The 25,204-nt window shown below is 31.6% G+C and overlaps 1 pseudogene; it reads left to right on the top strand.

Annotated features, from left to right (window-relative positions):
• The first annotated feature begins 14,830 nt into the window (after positions 1-14,830).
• Positions 14,831-24,696, top strand: LOC149555852 (AUGMIN subunit 1-like; annotated as a pseudogene).
• Positions 24,697-25,204: the final 508 nt, after the last annotated feature.

Consider the following 25,204-nt stretch of genomic DNA (forward strand, 5'->3'; position numbering starts at 1 on the left):
TGTTATTGCTATATTTTGAATTATAATCCATTTAATGTTCATCTTCAGTGGCAATCCTATTGATGCAATTGGAGCAATCTTGTCTTTTACCATTGTTGGTGTTCATCAGCAATATCATTTAATAATCACTAATTTCTTTTCTTTGCTTATTATTATGTATCCTTAGAGATATCAAATATTGTTCTATTATAGGATCAATGGGCACCTATTTGATATTCTATCATTTTATGCTTGCAATTAAACATTTATAATACTTATATATCAGTATAATTTTGAACACATTAAATATTGTGATTGATCATTCTCTGATTCGATAGTTAGAGGTTAATCTATTTTGATCTATATCAGTAATTGAGCTCAATATAGCCCTAACAAACACCTAAAACAATGTCTTTATTCTCTTTTATAAAATATTCACTGCATCAACTAAACCATTTGTTCTTGTTTTATCTCCCTATTTCTTTGTCATTGATGAGGCACCACTGACAAGAATGCATTATGTTTTATTTTCTCTTCCCTAAATCAGCTTGTTTCTCACAGCTAAACCTGCTTCCATATGTCTCTTGAATGTGTGAAGAGGTATCTCCAATTTTTCTGCCATTTCATTTTCTATTGGATCTCTTCCAAGAACTTTTTTAAGACTTTTATTTTTAAATAGGACTTCATAGGCTTCATGAGATATGCAAGCCAATTGTGCACTACAGGAGAATGTTCTCGATACTCTAGTTTTTTCTAGTCTAAACCCATTGCAGTCATGGTATATGACTTAATCAAGTCATCAACTTCCTCAGACCAGAAATCAAGCCCTTCATTTACATTTTTATCTCTCTGACTAGCAACTTGATCTTTTCTTAGCATCCTATCTAACTTTTCTTTTGTTGATGCAATTCTCAAATCCAAGCTTGGTCATTTCTTTCTTGCTTTAGTGCTCTTGGCTGAGCAAACAGTTTCATTGTTGCATGTGCTTTTAGATTTCTTCTCAATAGTGGCAACAACTCCAACTTTATTTGGTTTGATACATTCAGACATTGCATTTGTAATAAAGCCTTTGGATGATGTTTCATTTAGAACTAGACCCTTAGTCCTTTTCCTCTTGGTTTTAGCTTTTCTATTCCTATCTAATGTTTCAAAGTTCAAGCCTGGTATAGAAGCTTGACTATTGTTATAATTTTTTGCATTTAAATCCAAGTGTTTAGTCTTTCTTGTCTTAGCTTTTGATTTTCTGATTTGATGCTCAATCTATTTAGTTGATTAAAATATATGGAAAGTTCATATGATGTCTGTCACATTGTAGGATCTATTAATGTGTATGCTGGAGGTAGCTATTCATTGCTCTACAAATTGCTATCTGTTGATGTACTTCCCATTAGGATGGTAGGAATATGCTCTGATACCATTGTAATGTTCCCTTTCTGAACATTCCTCATTTTTCCCTCAAATTTATATTCCAAACCTTCTCTATCTTTTTTTTCATAATTTGGTACCCTATATATATGTGTGTGTATCCAAGAGACATGCCCTTTCATTATTAATATTAATTATATTAATAATATAATATAATTATATATTATTATATTAAATATGATTATATATTATATTAATTATATAAATCATAGTCCTTGTAATTAATAATACTATTTTAATAAGTAAATAAGATATAATTGTTAATTGTTGATTTATGTGTGTGTGTGTGTGTGTGTGTGTGTCTATATATATATATATATATAAATTATTTATATTCAATAATATAGTATTTTAATATCTAATATAATATAAGTATATATATGCCAATAGTGGCATGTTGTGATGGTTAAATTATTGCATTATTATCCTTGCCATCAAGGTTCAAATCTAGTGGAGATGAGGTCCCTTGTTTGTGGTCTCACTGGTTCATAGCTCCAGGTCAAAAGCATTTGCGCCAATATATATATATATATATATATATATATATATATATATATATATATATATATATATATATATATATATATATATATATATATATATATATATATATATATATATATATATATTTATTATATATTTATTATATACATGTATTATATGGTAATATTTATGATAGATATATAATTTATATTTTTCAATTTATATACATTATTAATCTTTTTAATAATATATAATACTTATTTTAAATTATATATCAAAATGGGGATATCATAGGGGTGCACCCAAACAGAGTCGCCAATGGATTATATTTTTAAGATAGGCTAAAGTCCAAAAAAAGTCCATGATTTTCAAGCATGTCTTATTGGACACAATTAATTCACCCTTGATATTATAAATAAATTTGGAAGAAGCGACCAATTTGCCTTCCATTTGTCAAAATGTGTATTTTAAATCTTGACCATTTCACCTCCTCTTTTAATTGTAGAAAATGATTGGATGTACCACGATTGCCTCGAAAACTACATAAGATGTGCCATGATTATATGGGCCTCATCAAATATTTGTATACCATATAAGATTCCTGTCGAATTTACCAAAGGAGGTCCAAGGAGCTTAGGAACCTTATAAATACATTCATAACCAACTTTAGTTTACACAAATTGCTTAATTTTGATCTCTCAAATTCGATCGACAGTGAAGAAGTCTTAGGAGAGTCGGGTTAAAGGTAAGTGCTACTGATTAATCATAATTTAATATTTTTAGTTCATTCTTATTGAGTGGGGAGTCAAGACAGATTAGTAATATAGTGGGCACTAGCTGAGAGACATCAAACATGATTTTATAATTATATTTGTTTTCATAGTGTCAAAGAATAAAACTATTTATTATTAGTTGTAGTTACTAGTGTATACTGTAGATAGTTTCCTTCCTTCCTCATCAGTAAGTTAAATCATTTTTTCAACATCATTTATTTGATTGAATATGCCAAATAGGAAGAAGGATAGGACCCCTAAATGTGGGGAAAGCCAAGCGAGGCATGTAAAAAGGAAAAGGAAAACCTTATCATAATAATTTTGTGGTGAGCATCAATAAGTTTCATCATCACAGTTTATTGAAGAAGGCACATCATCACAATATTAGCCATAGTTACAAGATTCACAGCCCGCAAGGCATATTAAAGAAGTAGGTGAGCTTGATATTTCAGATGATGATGAATTTGAAGATGTTTTACAAGTACATGAAGACATGAAGAGTAGCCACAATTATATAATGGACCTAGAGTTGTATGAGAATATCACATATTTAGATGATAATACTACATAAAAAGGGAAAAAAAAAGATTGCAGGTGAAATCTATCGAGGAATTTTCAATTAAATTGGGCCTCAAAGTATCTGCTCATAGAACTAGTGGACAATCTGATTAAAGGTAAACCCAAAATAGGATGTAGATGCAAGATTTTTACCATTATAAATAAGGAGGAAAAGAGGTTATAGTTAAAACTCAACACCATAGAAAAGCATATTGGTAAATTTTACAAAAGAGAAAAGATAGATGGAGTTGGAAAGCCAGTGGTGGTTTGGAAAATGATGAATAAATGACATGTTAAAAATGCCTAAATATATAATTATCAAGAGAAAATATAGATGAAGCCTATTGAAGTTGAAGGTTCTATTGAATCTCATGGAAGATTACTAGAAAGTGAACAAATGCAAAAAGTTGTTCAGTTAAGTGTTATCTTATAAATTTTGAAAAGAGGGCCTCCTATGACAGACTACCCATAAATGAATACTTTGTTGAACTTTTTGAAAGTCTATAACTATCCCAATATTCACTGGTCATTGAACAATGAATGAGAATGGGCAAGTTGTCTTACTGAGGTTGAAAAAAAAGATGTAAGGGCAAAAATAAAAGAGTCAAATTTTATTTCAGTGTCCTTACTAGATATGCATGCATGTTTATATTGTATACAATCTTGTCTACCAACCTCTACTACTATCTATTTCTAAAATGGAGTAAAGTGCAAATGCCAAAAATATATATGAATTGTTCAAAACAAATCTAATTGAATATGGAGGTCTAAATAATATGCCAATTTCCAAAAATTTGGTGTCTGTTGGAGCTGATGGAGCTTTAGTAATGCAAGGTAATATGAATGGTCTTTTCACAAAGATAAAAAATTATTTTGCACCCTACCTTATTGGCATTCACTGCATGGCCCATAGAATGAATCTTGTTTTTGGAGTTGTGACCTCAAATGCTCAAGTAGAGAAAGTCAAAACTTGGTCTACCAATATTTATGTCAAATTCCTAAATGATTTAGGGAATTTAAAGTGTTTGTCAATGGACTAACTGGTGGGAACAAGCTCCTTAAGGATAATTATACAATATGGATCTCTATGGATGGACCAACCCATTGTCTTTTTTTCAAAATATCCATCATTGCTTGGACTCAATAACTCAACTCATTAACTAAAAAAAGGATAAGTTGAAAAACCTAAAATATTCAACCCTTTATTTGAAGTTAACAGATGTAGAGACACTCTTAATTTTAGCAACTCTTCTACCCATGATAGAGGATACAAGGGATATAATGAAAAAGGCCCAGAAAAGGGCTATGTTTATTGTAAAATATTCTAGCAATGTGTAAAATAACATGCTTGACCCTCAATAATCCCTATCAATTCGATAGAACATTATCTGATATAAAAATTTATAAGTGGAAAAAAATATCAGACTCAGATAATCCTAATAACTATCTATGTATCAATGCAGATGGGGAGTTATGTGCCAGTATATGTAGAATTGATATACCAATGCACTACACTGGTAGGTTGGATACAAATAAGGAGCGACTAGCAAGGAGATCTGGGAGGCGAGCGACAGGTATTACAAAGGAAGATTTCACCAAGGTCGTTGAGTTTGTAACTTCTTCTATAAAAGTAATTGCCTTTGATCTTTCCTCAAAATTAGAGCAAGACTGAGATTCCCTCTAGATAAACTACTTGAATCCATGGCTAGTGTGTTTCCTTAATATTGGAGTCTTAACCCTCCAAGTGATTTTTGAGATAGGCTATTGACTTTGATAAAATAGTTTTGTAAAATTGAAGTAATCAATGGAGTAACTATAAATGGAATTCTAGATGAATCTCCTTTGAGAGAGAAATTGGGTCATTTTTCACACACGTGAGGGAACAATATAATTCTATGGAGAACCCCCACAAACATGGATCAATAACAAGGCTTTGGGACTATCTAGGTCGGAGAAAAATGTTGAGAGATTCTATATTAGAATATTTCAAGATTACTGAATTATGGCTCACCATGATATTGGGTTCGGTGGAGGATGAGAGATTTTTTCAGTGCTTTGGGGTTCATAAAATGAAATCTAATAAACAAATTAGATAAGAATTTGGATACTTGCTTGAGGATGTAAAATTCTAGGTATTATGTCCACACTTTTCCTTACAACAAGGCCATCAAAATATAGAGGAAGAAATGTCAAAGAAGAGGAATGGATGGCATTTCTAAATGAAGTGGGATTGGTAGTACCAAGAAGAATGCCACTAGTATTGACTCATGTATTGGTGTTGGTAGTGGTAGTGGAAATGGGTGGACTGGTAGCGCTACTGATGAGCTTGAAATGGAGACTCAAAGTGAAGATAACATAGGGACTAACAAAGGAAACTCTAAGGATAATGAAGGAAACTATGAGTTGGTTGATAGAGAAGAATCTAAATATTTTGAACCTAAAGATGTCAAGGACGAGAGGGCATGGCAACTTGAACTGATTTAGCACTTAGCAGTAGCAAGTCATATGTTTTTATTAGTAATTGCACTATTACTACACTCTTTTTTTACTTATCGTGCATATCAAATGTCCATGATTATTAACCATTGTGGTTGCAACTTGATAACTTGATGATATTGAATGCAAATATTCTTTTATAATTAATATTCATTGTCAATTATATTTTTTGAGATTTTCATTAATTTTTTGAGTATATATAAATTCATATGAGACAATTCTTATAGTGGTGCACATGAATGTATTTTTTGTTTGCAATAGGCAATTCTTATTTTCTAAATAGAAATGGTGGTAGTACAATTCAAGTGACAAGACATTAGTCATTGATTCACTATATTTGCCTCATGTGAAGAGTCAAATAGAATTGTTTCATTATCATGCAATGTTAACTTATTATGGTACAATGCATGAAGAGTTTCAATAATTTTTAGAAATTATAGCATTAGCAAATTGCAATTCATATGATAAAATTCATATTGAATTTCATTACATTATTTATATTATAGGCATATGATAATTGATATAGTTCAATGAGTTCATTGTACATAGTCATCACTTATAAATCTTAGCAATAACAAATGACCCTAAATTTCCTTTTATAGTAAGAAGGGAGCAACAACAACCTTGGGTCAATTTGCTTGATGGGAAGAGTAGCATCAAATGTGGTATTAGAGTCTCTTTTTCCTTTGAGAGACCTATTCAACATGTTACCATCTACATTATACCACATTTATCCTATTCAATAAACAAAGTTCAAACTTGAAACTCCTATCTAACGATTACGAATATAAATAAAGTATACAATGCAACACTATAGAAATGAATCAATGATTAAAATTACACTCACATACTATGATCAATCAACTATGAGATGATTTTTGCTATCTTTTTAAGGATGTCCCGTTATGTTTCTGCTGGAAGTTGGATGCTTGTTATGTTATGGTAAATGACCTGCAACTTTGTTAGAATCTCATATTTGGAAGCTACATTTAAATGCAAGAAAGCATCCAATAGTGCCCTCAAATTTGCATGCAATTATTTGATGCAATCTATAATACCTTAAGGAGTTGTGTCCCTTGGAAACTTAACTACTTCAAACCTCATTGTGTCCTCCAACTCTTTTAGGCAAGCTTCCCTTCCAATCAACTATGTTGAATTTGCATGTCTAGATTGATTTAGCAAACCAAGACCCTTCATTCCTTTTATTTTATCAATCACCTTGGTGAGATTTCTTTGAAATGATGTCAAATATTCATCTGCTTCCCTCAAATTTTGACAGTTTTGAATGATATGGCTTGACTACAATATTGCAATAACATGATTGTGAATTCCCTTGCTTGCCAAATACTTCTCACTATTTGTGTTGATTTGTTTTCAAATCTTTCTTGCAGTTTTCTTTTGAAAAATATCAATGCTCTTCTTAACATGCTCTCTAATCTTCTAATAAAAAAACATCAATACTATCATACAATTCAAACCAATCAAACAACTTATCACCATTTTCTTTAATTCCCCCACCCCCCCCACAAATGGTTTCTTTCATTTCCTAATTCATTATATTTTTAATTTTGTCCATTGATTGATTCAAGCTATTTTAAAAAGTTTTTAATTATTTTATCTACCTCATTAAGCTCTCCCTATAATTTTGACTAATCATCTTCACCTTGTTTCCTTATTTCATGTGGTTTGTCTTCCCATTGTCTTGCTTTTTCCCTCTCATTCTCTAAATCCTCAATTTATTATTTAGTTCTGTTGCAGACTCCACCTGTTTGGTCAAAGTTACCATGTAATCTTTTTCTTTATCTAGTTTTTAAATTTGTTTCTTCCAATTTTTCAATCACCTTTTTAAGTTATTCTAGTTCTTGAATGTTTACATCCCTAGTGATTTCATTTTGGGTTGCTTTCTTCCAATTATTTCTTCATAATTTCTAGTTCTTCCATCATTTTTTTGTTCAATTGCTTCTTTGAAGAAATCATCTTTTATCAGTTTCTCTAATTTTTTGCACTTGTTAGCCACTACTTTCTCCTATGACTTTTGGTTTCCAAGGTCAACTTTTGACTTTTCAATAGTCTTGTCCAACTTCTTTATCTCTCTCTGCAACTTCTTTTCCTCTCTCTCCAACTTAAATAGTGAAGTGTAGACCAATTGTTCATCCTTTTGGCCACACTGACTTTGTCCACATTTTTTACTTTGGAGAAATCCATTGATAGGCTGCTAACCTATAATTATAATGGATCTATCTAGCTCTCCAGTGGATTATTATCTTTCTATGGGAACAACAACTATAAATTCCATCAAATATTTATTTGGGTCATAAGATAGAAATATACTAGTCAATGTAGGTTCTTCATCATGATTTGCAACAATTTCTTCCTTCTTCAACACCTTTTTATTTGGTTTATTGTTGATTTTGGTTTTTAGAAAATTTGTAGCAAAACCATTGAAACAAAATTTGGGCTTGCAAACATAAAATGATGTTTGAAAGGAAAAACAACACTTGCACTAATGTAATTGTCTCTAGTTCAACCTATGCTTGACATTCTAATCATTTGATCCATTCCTAATCTTATCCCACTTTCACTAGTTATTGGAGTTTTTGGACTGCTCTGAGGGTTTTTTCCTAAAGAAATTGTATTGGTGGTAGTTTTTGAGCTCAACATTTGATTGGTAATGAAAAATGTTGGCATAAAATTTTGCTTCTTCTTACTGCCTAGTTGAACTTGACCCATATCCACTTGTAATGTCCTTTTTAAACTACTAGAAATAGTAGCATTAGTAGGTAGAGTTTTAATTGAAGGTGAGACAAATCTAGGAAAAATTAGAATGACACTAACACTTATGGAGGAACCTGATGATTCACCCCCAAGGACTAGAGTAGCACCACATTTTGGTGGAGCTAATGATTGATGTGAGAACCATATTCCTTGACCAATTGAATAACCCATCTTTTGTATCAAGTCAACCCCTCTTCCATAAGTTTCCATTCTCTCTATATTGAGTACAAAAAATAATGAAAAGAGTGAGATTGTACTTGTACTTGGAATAGCTTGGGGATTTGTAGAGGACTCATTTTGATCATCTTTAGATCCACCCCCAGGTAGTGGTTTTAGTGCTTTTGGATGCTCTTCATCCCACAATCTGCTAATCATTTTATTCTCGTCCAAAGAATCAAAATTTGTAGGGGTCTTTGGCTTACACAGATTCTTCCTCATTGTCCAAGACTCTCTAATAATTGTCTCAGTTGAACCTTGAAGGTCACAATCAATCTCTATTTCTATTGGAGTAGTAATTTTACTTGATTTATCCACTTTTCAATAGAAATTGTAGGATGTGACGAGCTTTGGTTTTCTTTTCTGATTGTGCGATTCTCTAATTTGTGTTGACAATTCTTAAACTAAAATAGTGCTTTCAACGACAAATTTCTCCATCTATTTTTTAACAGCTTCCCAAGAGTCCATATTTCTATATCTTTCAATCAATGTGATACTCTAATGTACATGCTTGATTGGTTTGTACCCATACTATACAAGCTTTGATCCAATTATGCTTACTAGATCATACTGCCAATAAGCATCAAAATAAAAAATAAACATTGTTAAAAACTTGAGTACCGATTGGATTATTGATCTATTAAATGTGAACCCTCCACATGAGAAAAGAAAGGAAAATATATATAGTTTCTTTTTCTAACTATGTAATAGTACATCTAGGCTCTCTATCTGCCATACATATTCTATTACAAAACCCTCTTTTTCACATGTATTGGAAATTTGAAGGGTTCTACCATTGAACTGTAAAACCTTAACATGGTGTAGTCCTCCATGAAATACCAATCATCCAATTGTATTTGAATTCGTAGTTGAATGCATTTTCTACAAGACTTGGGGAAATCTAGGTATTGAAGTGTCTGTAATTGTATGACACATGGGTGCCAAGAAGTAGTCAACAAAATCCTTGTAGTTCCTTCTGCTATCACTCATCCTTATAACATGTGACAATTGGTATTCTTGATCTTGAACATTAAGCTTAAGTTGGTTACTTTGAAATATTTGATGATGATTTGATAGCATAAGATAGAATCTAAATCTCTTTTGGTAACCAATTTTAATTGTTAACAATTTCTCTTGCATGCTATGAATAATGTGCCTAATAAAATTATATTGTACTAGTACTGCTTGAAAATGAATATTGTAAATCATTTCTAGAATGTTGACACCCACTTCCTCATTACTTCCCAAACCTCAACAAAATGATAGCAAGGATATAGTATCCTAAACCCATTGCAAAAAAATATCAAATTTATACTTAGATTCATGATCACTTTGAACATTGGATGGGGATAACATTAGTCCTCTAGGAATCTTTTTAATTTGTTGGTAATCTCTCATATGACTTTGCCAGGTTTTCCAAGTCAATGTGCACATTTTAATTTTGTGTTACCCATGTTACTCCCAATAGATTATAAAATACAATCTTTGTTATGGACAAAATTACCTCCTGAGTATTTTTATTAACAATTGCCTTTCTATTTTCATCATAGTTTTTTGCACAGAGCATGACAAGTTCTAGATAAAGGAATACTGGAGGAAACACCAAATGAGCTATTCCAGTAGGCCACATTCCCAATTTATATGTTATAGTCCCTACACTAGTGTTATACTTAAAATATTTTTCATCCTTTTTTAGATTTGTCCACTTATTTTCAAGTGAAAACCTAATTTCCATGATATTTTCCCCATATATAGTTTAGGATCATAAATATTAAAAAATTCATCAGTGAAACCTTGCGTTTTAGACAGTTAAAGAAGTCTGTCAAATATTTTTGTTTCCCCTATTTCTAAGTTGCACTCTTCACATTTATTTTCATCATTGTGAATTAATTGCAAAATTTGAATAACTATTCATAGTAGCAAAATATAATTTATAAGGGTAATTAAAATTTAAACCCTAACTCTTTTTGGCATTTAAAAATTTAAAGTAAATTAAATAATTCTTTAATTTACTTTGCAAATTAGCTAGAATTCTATAATTTAAATAGTAACTACTCACTACTAATGATTTATGCTTACAAAGTTACTTGCATAATTCACAATTAAACCCTAAATTCTATAATCTATAGTTACAACACAATGATTTGTAAACCATTTAGTCCTTAGGATCTTACCCAAAAACTGAATTTGAGAAGACACTAAAAGACTAAAAGTGGTGAAAAAGTCAACAGAATGTGTTGCATTCCTCAACCAAGAAGTCGTTCTATGATTTGGATTATGAATTACTCTTGCTACAAGTTTAGAATGATAAAACTATTATCAATCAATGAAAACACAAGTGGAAAAAACTTTACACAAAGTGATTATTTCTAGTATGTGACACATATCAGGTATTTATTTATATTAGTACATACATTCTTGATCATGCATACTATAGATAAGAGCTAAAGCTCATACTCCTACTCATTGATTGAAATACAACATGTAGTGATATGATAGAGTGGACACGTGTTTTCATTACAAGGACATTATTGTAAAATATGGTGTTCATTTCCCTTTTAGCCCAAAATACACCTCATGTTATTGATCTTCTATGATCTAATAGTCAATGTAAGGCCACAATGATGTTAATCAGTATTGTCTTGTGGCGACATGTATAATAGTTTGTGTGTCATCATTGCGGGAGCCTTTGGTAAAGTTTTGGCCCCGTTTCCCTTTCCTTCCCATAAGACACCTCATATCCTTAATCTTTTGTGGTCTAATGGTCGATGTAAGGTTGCAATGATGTTAATCCCTATTTTCCTGTGTTCAAATGTCTAATAGTCCATGTGTCATCATTGCAAGAGCCTTTGGTAAAGTTTTTGCCCTGTTTCCCCTTCATGCCTGAAATACAGATCACATCATTGATCTTTTGCGATCTAACAATCAATATAAGACCATGATGATGTTAATCCCTATTTCCTTGTAGTGACATGTCTAATAGTCCACCTGTCATCATTTTGGGAGCCTTTGATAAAGTTTTGGCCTTGTTTCTACTTGATACAAAAGTGGGTCACTATAAAAATGAAGTTATATTGTTGTTTTAGTGGTAATAGTTTGATATTTTTTTTGTAGATCTTGATAGTTTGGCCTTTACAAATTTAATGAAAATTAAGTAATTCTATAACTTAATTTTCAAATTAGCTAGAATTCTAGGATTACTACTAATGATTTAGGCTTAAAGAGTTACATGTATGATTCAAAATTAAAACCTAAGTTCTACAATCTATAGTTACAATACAATGATTTGTAAACCAATTAGTCCTTAGGATCTTACCCAAAAATGCCCATTTTATTAATATCAAAATATTTCTATACAACCCCGTTCGAAGTGCACACACTTGAAAAAAAGAATAGGGTAAAGAAAACCCTCAGTATAGTCCAAGACTGAAGTCATATATACATACAATTTCCCTAAATGAGACTTGAAGAGGGCATCCCCTCTTTTACAAGAAATATTAAGGGGCATACCCCTATTACAATAAGAATGGTTCGTTAAAGGTTATTTACGAATGATATTTACTTTTAAAAGAGACCCAATGTAATGTTGGAGTGATACCTTGATGGTAACACTCTATCTGCCTTCAATCCACTTGCCACAACAAAGAGAAACTACTATGCCAAAATAAATTTGAATAGAATTGGAGTATAATAAACCTAAACACTAGCTATAATTTTGACATGAGTAAATAACATTTAGGGATTTCACCTAAATTTGACTAATATAAAATGTAATGCTCACCCATAGTTTGTTTTTCCATTATATTTACCAAACTCTTTATGCCTAATTCATGGATGTGTTAGTTTCAAGGATATTATTTCATAACTTGGACTATCAACGATGATTATTTAGTTGACTATATTTCATGCGTTGTTTAATAATTATGGTTACCAGTGCATTAATGATGCTTTAATGATCTATAGTTAATAAATGTGATTTCTTTCATAGCAATGGAAGATGATGCTTTAATGATGATTAATTTATATTCATAATGATGCATTATTTTATCTAAGAATTTGATGTTTGAGTTATAATTATTATGGTACTTACCCCATACTTGCATGTGTATGGCGCATGTGTCTACTTTATCTTTTTTTTTTGTCGTGTTTGATGTGGTTAAGGGAGGGAGTCATAGTCACCTGTTAGTCAAGATCTACATGATGTACCACTCCCTACCATTGCTTGTTTATTTAGATATATTTATATACATGTACATGCTCATCTCTTATGCAAAATATAGGTATTGGGCATCGACTTTCCTGAATTGCCAGGATGAGCATACCCTATCACAATAACTCAATGGTAAGATTGGGGAGATAATGTTCAGGTCCAATCCCAAACATAGCCTAATTACTTGTCCTGAAAAGGAGGACATGTATTTGATTTTCCACCTTTTATAAACCCATGAGTTTATCTGTTTGTGTTGTTTGATTTTGAGTTTTGGTATGTTTTGGTAATTTTTCTTTCATGTGGATTTCACTATGTGATTTATTTGGTAAATGATTTAATTATAATATTTGGGTTAATCATATAATTAAATATTATTTGATTAAAAAGAAAATATTAAAGCATGAGAATATTTAATTAATTAAAAAACTAGTTAAATATGTGCTTTAGTTTAAAAGCCTTAATTTAGAAGTCTAAATTTAGAAAATTGGTTAAAGAGAAATAAGAATATGATGATATTTAACTAATTATAAATTAATTAAATATGTACTTCAATTTAAAAGATTTAATTTAAAAGTCTAATTTAAGAAGTTGGATGAAAAAAGAATTAAAATATGAAAGATTTAATACTACTTTACTATAATTATTTATTTAATAATAATTAAATTAGAGTTTCATTTAAACAATGATCTTTGATTATTATTATTAATTTAAATAATAAATTATGATTTAATTAGTGCTTGCACTAATTAATAAACTGGAGGAAAATAAAATATAAAATAATATTTTAATTTAAAAAGTTCTTCAACTGTGCATGAAAGGATTAAACAGTAAAAGTTTATTTTAAGGAGAGGCCTTTCCATGCTCAAAAATAGGAAACCCTAGGTAGAGTTAAATGATTTATTAGGAGATTCAAGCTCATTTCTACATAGATAGGTTTTGGGAAGCATAATTCAGAATTGGATCAAAAGAATTGTTGAAAGTTTTAGGGGGCCAAGATTTGTAAGCATTCACAGATTATCTTAGATTTTAGTTGTTGTTTTGAGGTAGGGTTTGAAAACCCATTGTAGAATTTTATTGAAAGATCTGTCTACTTTGTGTCTTCTTGTGTGCTTGCATAATACTTATTAATTTATTATATTGATTTTTGGATAAGAATTGTGTAGTAGATTTTGCAAAAAATAAAACTTATTAATCAAGAAAACTTGACTGTGGAAAAACTATAAAAAATTATTATTATTGTATTCTTTTAAACTCCTTTTTAATATAGGAGAAATTCGATTATAGAAAACTGGAAGAAAATAACAAATTGAATAGATAGGGTTTCAACTTTAAATTTGTCATTAGAACTATGTGATTATCATGAATTTTCTAAATACAGATGAATATTTTTCTTACATCTAAAATAACTTAATTGCAATATTTATTTGGAAAGAAAAAGATTAATTGAGAGGAAAGCACATTATAACTAAACGTATACATACATGTGAAAATGAATATGCTAAAATAGAAAGCTAAGTATAGTATGATTACATGCATGTGAAAATTAATATGCTAAAAATAGAAAACTAGTATAGTATGCTTGCATTATTTGAGAGATCAAAGACATGTGGAAATACTAATTGTGTGTTCATTTTTATTTTATAAAAATATAATTTAATTTTCAAATTTAATAATAATAAATTTTTTCTTATAATTAATTATTAATTTTAAAATTTTTTAAAAACATCTTAATTTTTTTTTGAATAATAATAATAATTTATTGATTTTTAAAATTAAATAAATATTATCCATTTAGTTATAAAGTGAATGTTAGTATTAGTGATTATTTAAGTCTAATCAAACTCTTAGTTGCATATAAATGATTTTATATTTATTAATGCAAGAGGTAGGTTAATTAATGCCGATAGGATCTAGGATGGCACCTCCAAGAATAGCTGCAATAGGACACGATTCAAAGGTTGAGATTTCAAGGGATTTTATTGGTGCACATACTGGTAATGTTAGCAATGGTTACAATACAAGTTATGGTTTTCAAGATCCACTCCGTATATTTTCTTCTACACCTGCTGTTCAACCAGTTAGGGTGCAATGCTTGATCCCCAATTTCACACTTGCAAATTTTTGGAAAAAAATTCAGTTCAGTGTTTTAAGTCTATTTTTTGTGGCAAGGTATTGGTTCAACTTGCTAATCCTTTCTTTGTCAATCCATGATTTCTTGACTGCCATAGCAAATCTCCTATTGTAAACCCCAGAAATGAAGCCCTAGATCCACCATTGAAGATTCCCCCTGTTGTTGATGGTCAAAAGAATTAGATTTGGCAAGGTGTTTCCTCATATGAATTTGGTGAGACATCTAAATGAGCCATGCAACAATCTCCAAAAAAGAGGGATTTTAAAAATTTTACGCAGGATATCACAAATTCAAGAAGAAAGTTTCTAGGGCATCACTTGCAGGGTCATAATGGCTGAAATAGGAACCACTTTACATCAGGCCCCAGACATTTCAAGAAAAAACCTGTCTTTGACATTTGTTATGGAGCTCCGCCAAGGTCCCCTACTCATATACTAACTGCCAAGCCCCCATCTGAAGTGCTCCTTCCTAATGAAGAGCATGGTAAAGTGCCTGTTAAGCTGGTTATTGTCAATGCTAAAACTATGCCTTCAGATTAATTGCCCAATTTAAATAGAGTTCCCTTCAATCCAAAGAAGTAGAAGTTAGTTTGGAGAAAGAAATCTTGCCCAGGTAATACAACAAATGTTTTTCAGCAGCATAAAATAGATCAGCTATCCATTACATTTCCAAGTCATATGTTGCAAGAATTAGTTGGTACTCTTCGACAATATGCCCTTATGAGTAAGTTCAACTCGGATTCCATTGACATTTCTAATATTAAATAGTGGGCTTTTAAGAATTGGATAGGAGTTAAAGAGTTTTTTTACATAGATCAACAATCTCATTTTTTTGTTGCAATTTTCCAATCTAAAGAATTTAGAGACTCTGTGCATAGATTTAAAGGCTAGTTCTATAGTGGTTTTGGTTTGTTTACTATGAACTAGATTCCAAATTTTAACCCAAAATCATCAGAGATTCAATTTTTTCCATTCTGGATTTCCTTTCCTCAATTGCTTTTAAAATACAAAGATTTGAACATTATTGAAGTCCTTACAAACAAAGTTGGCATCTTCTTAAAACGTGATCTCACCCCATATGATCAACCACATCTATGTGTCAGAGTTTGTTTGCTTCTAGATATGTGAAAAAACATCCCATCTAATATTTAGATTAATTCTCAATGGGAGTTATGGAATCAACCTATTCTGGTTCAGGATGCAATCAAAATTCATAGATTCCAATCTATTCTTGGTCATTTTAACACCCAATGTCTAAATGGTGATCAAGATTCAATAACAGTGTGTTCTAATCATAATTTAGATCCAAATCTTTGTAGATTTCAGCCTTCAACAGAAGTTCCCCAATTTATAGTTGGAAAAATTCCTTCAGTAGCAGTTTCTTGAATTCCAATTAAAGAATCCCACCATGATATTACACCAGACACATTCACATCTTTTGTTGTCTATACATTTTTAGATGTAATGTTCTCTTATCTATTAAAAATACTTATGCCATCCATTCATTCTCTGATGGATCATTCTGATAGGAAAACTATTGTTTCTCTCAAGAATGCTACCCTGATTACATATCATTTGAATATCCCAAACACAATTTCTCAATTGGCCATTGTGCCATTAGATTCTGACATTTACAAAGGATTGGCTAATTGGAAGACCTATCAAATTGAAGATCATATTGTCTCAGAAATTGCTTCCAAAATAATATTTGGTATTGCAGAAGAGGAAGGCTTTCTAGGTGTTATCCATAAGAAGAGAAATTTGGATGATCTTTTTCAACAATATCATTTCTAGTTCTATAAGTCTTCTCATTGCTTGTACGATACTAATAAAATACCTGTACTTGGGAACAAGTCAAATGCTATTGTTTCTTAGCCTAAGGAAGATATTCTACTTGCTATGGATCCATTGGGAATTGAAGAGTGCATATATAAAGACATCCAAGACTGTGCCATCAATCAGTCTTCACTACAAGAGGATGTCAATTTGGGATAGTCTGAGAATAAAAAGGATCCTTTTCTAGAAGACCAGTCAAAAGAAACTCCTTTAAGACTTTTTTGTTATAATTAGCAAACTATTAAAACTCCAAAATCAAGATGACGACCTAAAGGATCCAAGACCAAAATTAAAATTGAATCTGGCATTCAAACTACTCTGGATGATAAATTTATGGTTACTAAGAGAGTGACAAGGAGAAAAAAAGGTTCTCCTTGTCCACAATGAAGATAAATTCTTAGAATGTCAGAGATATTAATGCCTCTGCCAAAAGGAAAAGGATCAAATGATTAATAGATGGTATGAAGTTAGATATTGTGTTGCTTCAAGAGACAAAACTTTCGCAAGAGTCATATGAAAAGACATTATTCAAATGGTCAAATTGGTCCTCTTTTCATTCACCCAATAGTGGAGCTTCAGGAGGCCTTACAATTTTGTGGAACCATTTGTCAATTCAAGGGCAGCCCATTCAACAAAAATCAAATTGGAAAATGGTGCAAATTTCAAATTTTGATATCTCTTTTGTCCTTATTAATGCTTATGGGCCAAATACTTCACACAATAAGTTAAAACTTTGGGATAGTTTGACTCAGTCAATACAATCACAGCAATCTTAGCTAGTCATGCTTGGGGGAGATTTTAATGCAGTGTTGAGTCAAGAAGAAAAAATAGGTGGCATCTATCCTCCTCTCAGAAAAATTCAAGATTTTTCCAATTTTGTGGATACTAATGGGCTTATGGATATTCCTCCAACTCAAGGAAATTGTACTTGGACAAATAGGAGAGATGGTTTTGCAAAAATTGTTGTTCGGCTTGATAGATTTTTGCTGTCTCAAGAATGGAAATTACAACAATTTTAGATAAGTTCAAAATTTTTATCTTATCCAAAATCAGATCATTATCCAATCACTTTATCTATTTTTTGATCTGCTGAAATCAAGCATAATCATGGTAAATCTTTGGTCAAATTTGAACAAATGTGGCTTCATCATCCTCATTTTCTCCAGCACCTAAAGTAGTGGTGGGTTGGTGTGCCTTTTGTCCCAGGTTCCAAGATGCATTAGTTTGCAATGAAGATGAAACGTCTTAAAAAACACATTAAAATATGGAATCATAATATCTTCAAAAATGTCTTCAAACAAAAAGAGATTGTCAAGGTACAATTAGAGTATATTCACACTCATATCATTTAGAATGGGATGTCTAATGATACTTATATTAATCAAAAAAACCTTCTAAAAGAGTGGGAAGAATTGTGTGGGAGAGGAGGAATATTGGCATCAAAAATCAAGAGAGTTATGGATTCAGCAAGGGGATAAGAATACCAAATATTTTCATGCTTCAGCACAACAAAAATGAGCTGCTAAAACAATCTTCCATATGAAGCATTCAGAATTGGGTAATGTCTTAACAAATTCTTAGCATATTAGAGAGGAAGGTGTTAGATTTTTTAAAAATCTTCTTACTCTAGCTGAATATCCAGGACCTTCCCCTTCACAAGTGGCAGATCTTCTTGAGGCCATTCCCACATTGGTATCTTTTGAAGATAACAATATTCTTATGGCTTTGATTTCTTATCAAGAACTTCAAAAGGTTGTCTTCTCATTCCCTATAGACAAATCACTGGGTCCTGATGGTTTCACACACTATTTTTTCAAAGCAGCTGGAATTTTATTGGTTATGATCTTTTGGCAGTAGTGGAAGAGTCTAGAAAGTGTAAATCAATGCTCAAGTATTTCAATACCACCAACATTACAATTATCTCTAAGTTGAAAGAGCACAAATTTTTTTTTGATTTCAGGCCTATCTCATTATGTAATCTTACATAGAAGATTATAACTAAGGTAAGATATTCTCATCTTTAGAATCTTCTTCCAAAACTAATTTTATTAGAACAGGGGGGTTTTGTGTTGGGTAGGGAAACTATGGAGGGAGCAATGGTTTCTCATGAAGTTCTTCATTCTATAAGCATTAATCAGTCATCTTCTTTCGTAATCAAGCTAGATATGATGAAAGCTTATGACATTGTTTGCTGGTCATTCCTTCTTCAAGTGCTTCAGCATATGGGTTTTTCACATCAATGGTGAAAATGGATTAGAGAATGTATCTTCCAGGCTTGGTTTCCACTCATTATTAATGGGACAACTTCTAGTTTCTTCTCTTCTACCTAACATTAGTGGTACATCTATTTCCATTACACATTCTTTATTTGCAGATGGTACACTCATTTTTGGTATATCACAAGTGTCAGAAGCTAGAAAGATCAAGAAGATTTTGTAGTTATATTCAGATCTCTCGGGGCAGAAAATCAATTCAAATAAGTCAAAAATATTTTTTTTCTACACAAACAAAGTGATATCAGACATAATTGTTAAATTTTTGGGATTTTCAGAGGACTTTCTTCCATCAACATATCTTGGAATTCCATTTTTCATGGGATCAAATAAGACAAGCTACTGGAACTCGATTAATCAAAGAATTAAGTCTAGAGTGGTAGCTTGGAAAGCCAGATGGCTTTCTTTAGCAGGAAGAATTCTACTTATAAAATTGGTACTTTCAACAATCCCAAATTACTATATTACAGTCCTTAAAGTGCCGATATCAATCTTAACACAAATCCAAAGCTTGATTCGAGGTTTCCGTTGGGTAGGAAACATGAATGGGGATAAAAAGATTCAGCTTGTATCACTTCATGACATGGCCCATATTCTAGCCATTGGTGGAGTAGGTATTCATGATTTGACTAAGAGAAATGTAGCTTTTGGTGGGAAACTCATTTGGCAGATGTATACTAAACCTCAATCAACATGGTCTCAAATAATGCAACAAAAGTATTTAGATAATAATGACCCCACACAAATTTTTTCAATTCTTAATCCCCCTAAAGATTTTGTGATTTGGGATTTTATGATCTCTTCCAGAGATATTGTTCTTAAATATATTTCTTTGGAGTTGAATAAGGGAGATAGAGTCAAATTTTGGAGGGACTCATGGAATGGATTTCCACCTCTTCATACTTCACAGTTTTCTTAGAACATTATGAACATTTCAGAATCAATTTGGGGTAACAAAGTCATAGATTTTATAGATAAAATCTGTCCCTATTCTAGGAAAGTCATTTGGAAAGATCTGAATCCCTTGCCTTTGTATTTTCAAGAGAAACAAATGTTTAGGGACTATTTAGACAAGAGACTTGTTTACATTTTAGATGGGGAAGATAGATTTTTTTGGGCTCCAGCTAAAGATAGTTGTTATTCAGTCAAAGAGGGGTATAAGTTGTTATAGAGAATGGTTGCACAAAAGAATCCATCTAGAGCTTATAAATTTTGTTGGAACCATGTTGTTCTTCCAAAAGTTGGATGTTTTGCATGGCTTGCACTTAAACATAGAATTCTTACAAGTGACAGATTGACTAAGTTGAATATTGCTCCTCCTTTTAAATGTGCCTTGTGTAATGAAGAATATGAATCAGTGGATCACTTGTTTGTCACCTGCTCTTTCGCATATGATTGTTGGGTTTCTATTCTCAGAAAACTTCATTATTATGCTCCTCTTCAAAATAACCTTTAGGAGATTTTTTAGTCTTGGCCACTTCTTTTTTCGAAAGCTTTATTTGTAGGTATTTGGATATGTACTCCAACTTTCGTTATTTGGGCTATTTGGTGGGAGAGAAACAAGAGGATATTCAAAAATGAGTTTGTAGAGATAGAAATAGTGCTACAAGGCATTGAAAAGTCTATATTGGAAGTCACTAATGCAGGCCTTTTCAGATGCAAAATCAATCCTACAATCTCAATTTGGGACAGTTTCATCATTCGAGAGTGGAAATTTCTTCCTATTCCATGGGGGAGTGGAATTAGCAATAATCAACATTCCAAGATAGATAGAACAATTGTGCAATGGCTACCTCCTAAGTTGGGTGTAGTGAAACTTAATTTTGATGGCATTTCAAGAGGAAATCCAGGTAAATCAGGTCTCAGGGAATGTGTCAGAGATAGCAAAGGTATAGTTTTGGCAATTACATGCTTACCGCTACCAAATGGGACTAATAATTCAGCAAAAACACAAGCTCTCTTGGTAGGCCTAGTACTAGTTAAAACAGGTAATTTTCATAGAGTCCATTATAATGTCCCATTTTTGGGGCATCTTCAAATTTAACATTTTATTTGTATAATTTGATAGTATTTCCTATTTCTCTCTCTGATATCCTTTTGATTGTGTGATATATATATATATATGTCTATATGTATGTATGTATGTATGTATGTATGTATGTATTTTCAAAGGGTTGCCTCTTTTCATAATAATAGTTATAGTATATTAATAATTATATTATATATTAATAAGGTTTATTATATTAATAACTATTTATTATATATATAGATTAATATTAATTATATATAAGATTATAATAATATATGAATCTTTTTAATTAAATATTATTTTAATATATAACAAGGATATAATGTCATATACTATTTTTATACAAATATATACGTATTAATTATTGATGACATATAAATATCTAATTATGAATAATATTCATATATATATAATTAATATTTATAATTATATAATATATAACGATTTATATTTGTAACTTAAAATAATTATAATTTATTCTATATAAATTATCAATTATTAATATTATACCCTTTATGTATAATTAATTTATATGCTAAATGGGGATATCACAGCCATCCCCTCTTGAATTTGCTTGTCCTCAAGAAAATCATTCATATGCAAGCTTTGACATAGACATAAAACATATTTGAATTAAAAAAGAAAGATTTATGAATGAAAACACAAAGCATACACGATGTAGACAGATCATGGAAACAAAAAGTAGACACGATGTAGACAGATGAAGACATGAAGCAAACATGATGCAAGCACATAAGATACACACTATGCATTTCCTTAATTATGAACTTGCAACCAAAAAAAATCATTAGTACACATTATATAAAATCAATCCCTTGATAGGGTATTTATAATCTCAATCCATTTATTAAATCATCATTTTCTAAATATGGGAGGAGGAACCATAATAGGGTGCCCTGTTACCCAACTAGTGTGCCTCACCATTCTCCCTCATTATCGTTACCTTCCTCCGATCATCATTTCCAAGAAGGCACCTTTGTATGATGTACCCTAAGATGTTCCATCACCAAGGCCTTACTCGGTACCCGTAGGCTTTATCTGGTACCTCGCGTGATGTCCCCCAGTCCATTCCACTGCAGGCCTTATCTCGACTTGGAGAATCATGATCCTAAGGTGATTCTATCAACTATTTTCCAATAAGAAGTATTTTAAAGCATAATATTTGAAATATTAGATACATAATCTTATCACTCAATTATAGGAGGAGAAACCATAATGGGGTGCCCTGTTACCCAATCAGTGGGCCTCACCATTCTCCCTCATTATTTTCATCTCCCTCCGACCATCATCTCCAAGATAACGCCCTTGTATGATGTACCCTGAGATATCTCGTCACCAAGGCCTTACTCGGTACCCATAGGCTTTATTTTGTACCCCGAGTGATGTTACCCAACCCATTCCACCGCAGGCCTTACCTTATCTTGGAAGATGATGACCTCTTTAACAACATTCTTTGATTATTATCAACTTAAAAATCAATGTCATTTCCTTATTTGATTAGAATTATTGATAGTAAATATTTAAACTATTCAATATTCATCAAAATATCCAAATGTCTCAATAATAACAAGGATAGTAACAATTATTTCATAATATATGAAGAAAATATATAATTTACCTTGTTACCTTTATGGTTGAAGTGGTAATTTAAGAGCTTGAAGCAACCTTCATATCCATTTTCCATATGAAATATATGGAGAATATAAGAAGGTGATTCCAAAATGCTCATTAACAGTTGCATCAAACATCAATTCTATTCGTGGCATTTGTAATATATCTTCAAGAAAATTTGGCACATGATTGATCAATTTTCAGAGGTCACCTTATCACATACCCTGTGAGAAGGAAATAAAGTGGCGGATTTCATATCTAACCACGGGTGTGATGGTGTCATTGTTAATACACATCAACCCAACTCATTTATTGAACAATTTGAATCATTAAATCTATTGATTGCATCTAAAAGCTATTTATCATGCTCATAAAGTACATTTCATAAAGGTACTTTATTCAGCAGAAACACAAGCTCTCTTGGTAGGCCTACTACTGGTTAAAATAGGAAATGTCTATTCATTTCTGATATGAGTCATCAAGCCTATAACAAAAAAAATTATTGCTGCTAGAAAGGTTGATAAGGTGGATCTGGACCTAAATACTTTATTGCTAGAAGCACCTATTACTTGGGAAGCACTTAGGTGCTATCCATACTTCTTTTCTTCAGAAGACAATGCATCATTACTGTGGGAATATGCTTTGGCTATAAAATAATTTTTTGACAGCTAAAACAAAAAATGTCATAGATCGTCCAAGGAAAATGTGGGAGTATATGATAGGATCTACATTGAGATTTCACTTGAAGTTACTGAGAGATAACACTTCCACTCTGTCAATGCATATGTGTGATTACATAAACTTTGCAAAACATTACAGGTTATCACCTCATGTTTTAAGTGCAGTAGCTGATTTCTTGAATGTTGTTCTTCGCTCAATAGAATTCATTAATAATAAAGTTAAGGATTACCATTCAGAGCTTAGAATTGATAAAAGTCCAACAACTTTAATTCTTTTCACTGATAACTTGGGAATGCCAAACAAGAATGTGAGGCTTTCAATTTTTAGTCTTTTAAGGCACTATGAACCATTTTCTATCCCAAACCCTAAGATTGTAGAAAGACCAAAAAGGTGTAGGAAGATTGAAGGAGTTAAAACTGGTGATGAGGTTTCTGATATATGCCAAGCAACATGTAGGAATGATAGCAATAGAAATTTTTTATATTCTCCTACCACACATCATGTTAAAGAAGGTCTTCAGCATTTTCAGAAGTAATGGATTAGAGGTGAGCTTGTAATAGTTTAGAATATCATAGTCAAACTACAAGAGTGAGAGCAATCTTGGATAGTTTGGATTAGCATTTGAGGATCTCTTTTAGAATGCAATGGCTTCAACTAAAGTAATAGAAATGGTGGAAAATTCATTAAATCTATAGGATATTGAATTGAGTGGGAATGGGAGATCTTCTACTATGGAAGATTGATGCAGAGGAGAAGAGAGACAAAGCTGATAAGGAATCGAAAAAACTTTTGGGAAATAACCATAAGGCTATTAAACACGATTTTGAAGAGAACTGTGACTAAACTTGAAGAAAAAACAAGTATTTGTGAGGACATAATTCAATAGAGACAACACAACTTGAAGATTATGGATTTAAAAGAAAATCAATATGTGATGCAACTTGCAAATTTAAGACAACATTGAACAAAGTGGAATATTTTCCTGAGTATCATGGTGCATTGATTCAAATGATTGATAAATAGAAAGAGGTGGAGAGTAAAACTAAACCTATATTAAATATTTTGCAGACTTATCAGCACCTACCACTTGATAAGTATCTTCCTAAATTGGCCATTGAGGAAAAGAGGTGCGAGTGTGACGCTGCAGAGAGGTATCTTGAAGATGCAGTATAGAAAGCATTTAACATCTTAAGTGACTGATGGGATACTTCATTTAGCCTTTACCATCCTAGGTCAAAAGGGCCTTCCCTTGGTACCTTGCCAAGCTAATTGTTGTATCAACATAAGTTTTGTACATCTTATTTGAGCTGGGAGCCAATGGTATTGTGGCGAGCTGTGTGGGAAATCATTAATGGAAAATTCAATGATGAGACAAAGACAGTAAAGGTTATTGATTGCTTGGATTGGTGTGAGGTTGAGATTAGTATCCATCATTTTTGTAAAGGATATACAGAGGGTCGAATGCAAAAAAATGGTTGGCCTGAGATGTTATAATTGAAGGATTGGCCAAGCTGAATTCATAAATATTCATAAATGCATTGCCTTTTCATGAATACACTTATTCCAATTGGGGTCTTCTTAATTGGTCGATTGGTGTGTTTCTAAATTTGCAAATATTCTTGCTACCATTGAAGATTATTGTGTTGATATGGAGTGATTTCTATAGGTTGAATGTATATATTTTTTGTCTAAGTTGATTACCTATAAT

This window comes from Cupressus sempervirens, chromosome 5 (assembly GCF_028749045.1).
Source record: "Cupressus sempervirens isolate cs-2001-9-10 chromosome 5, ASM2874904v1, whole genome shotgun sequence".
Classification (NCBI taxonomy): Eukaryota; Viridiplantae; Streptophyta; class Pinopsida; order Cupressales; family Cupressaceae; genus Cupressus; species Cupressus sempervirens.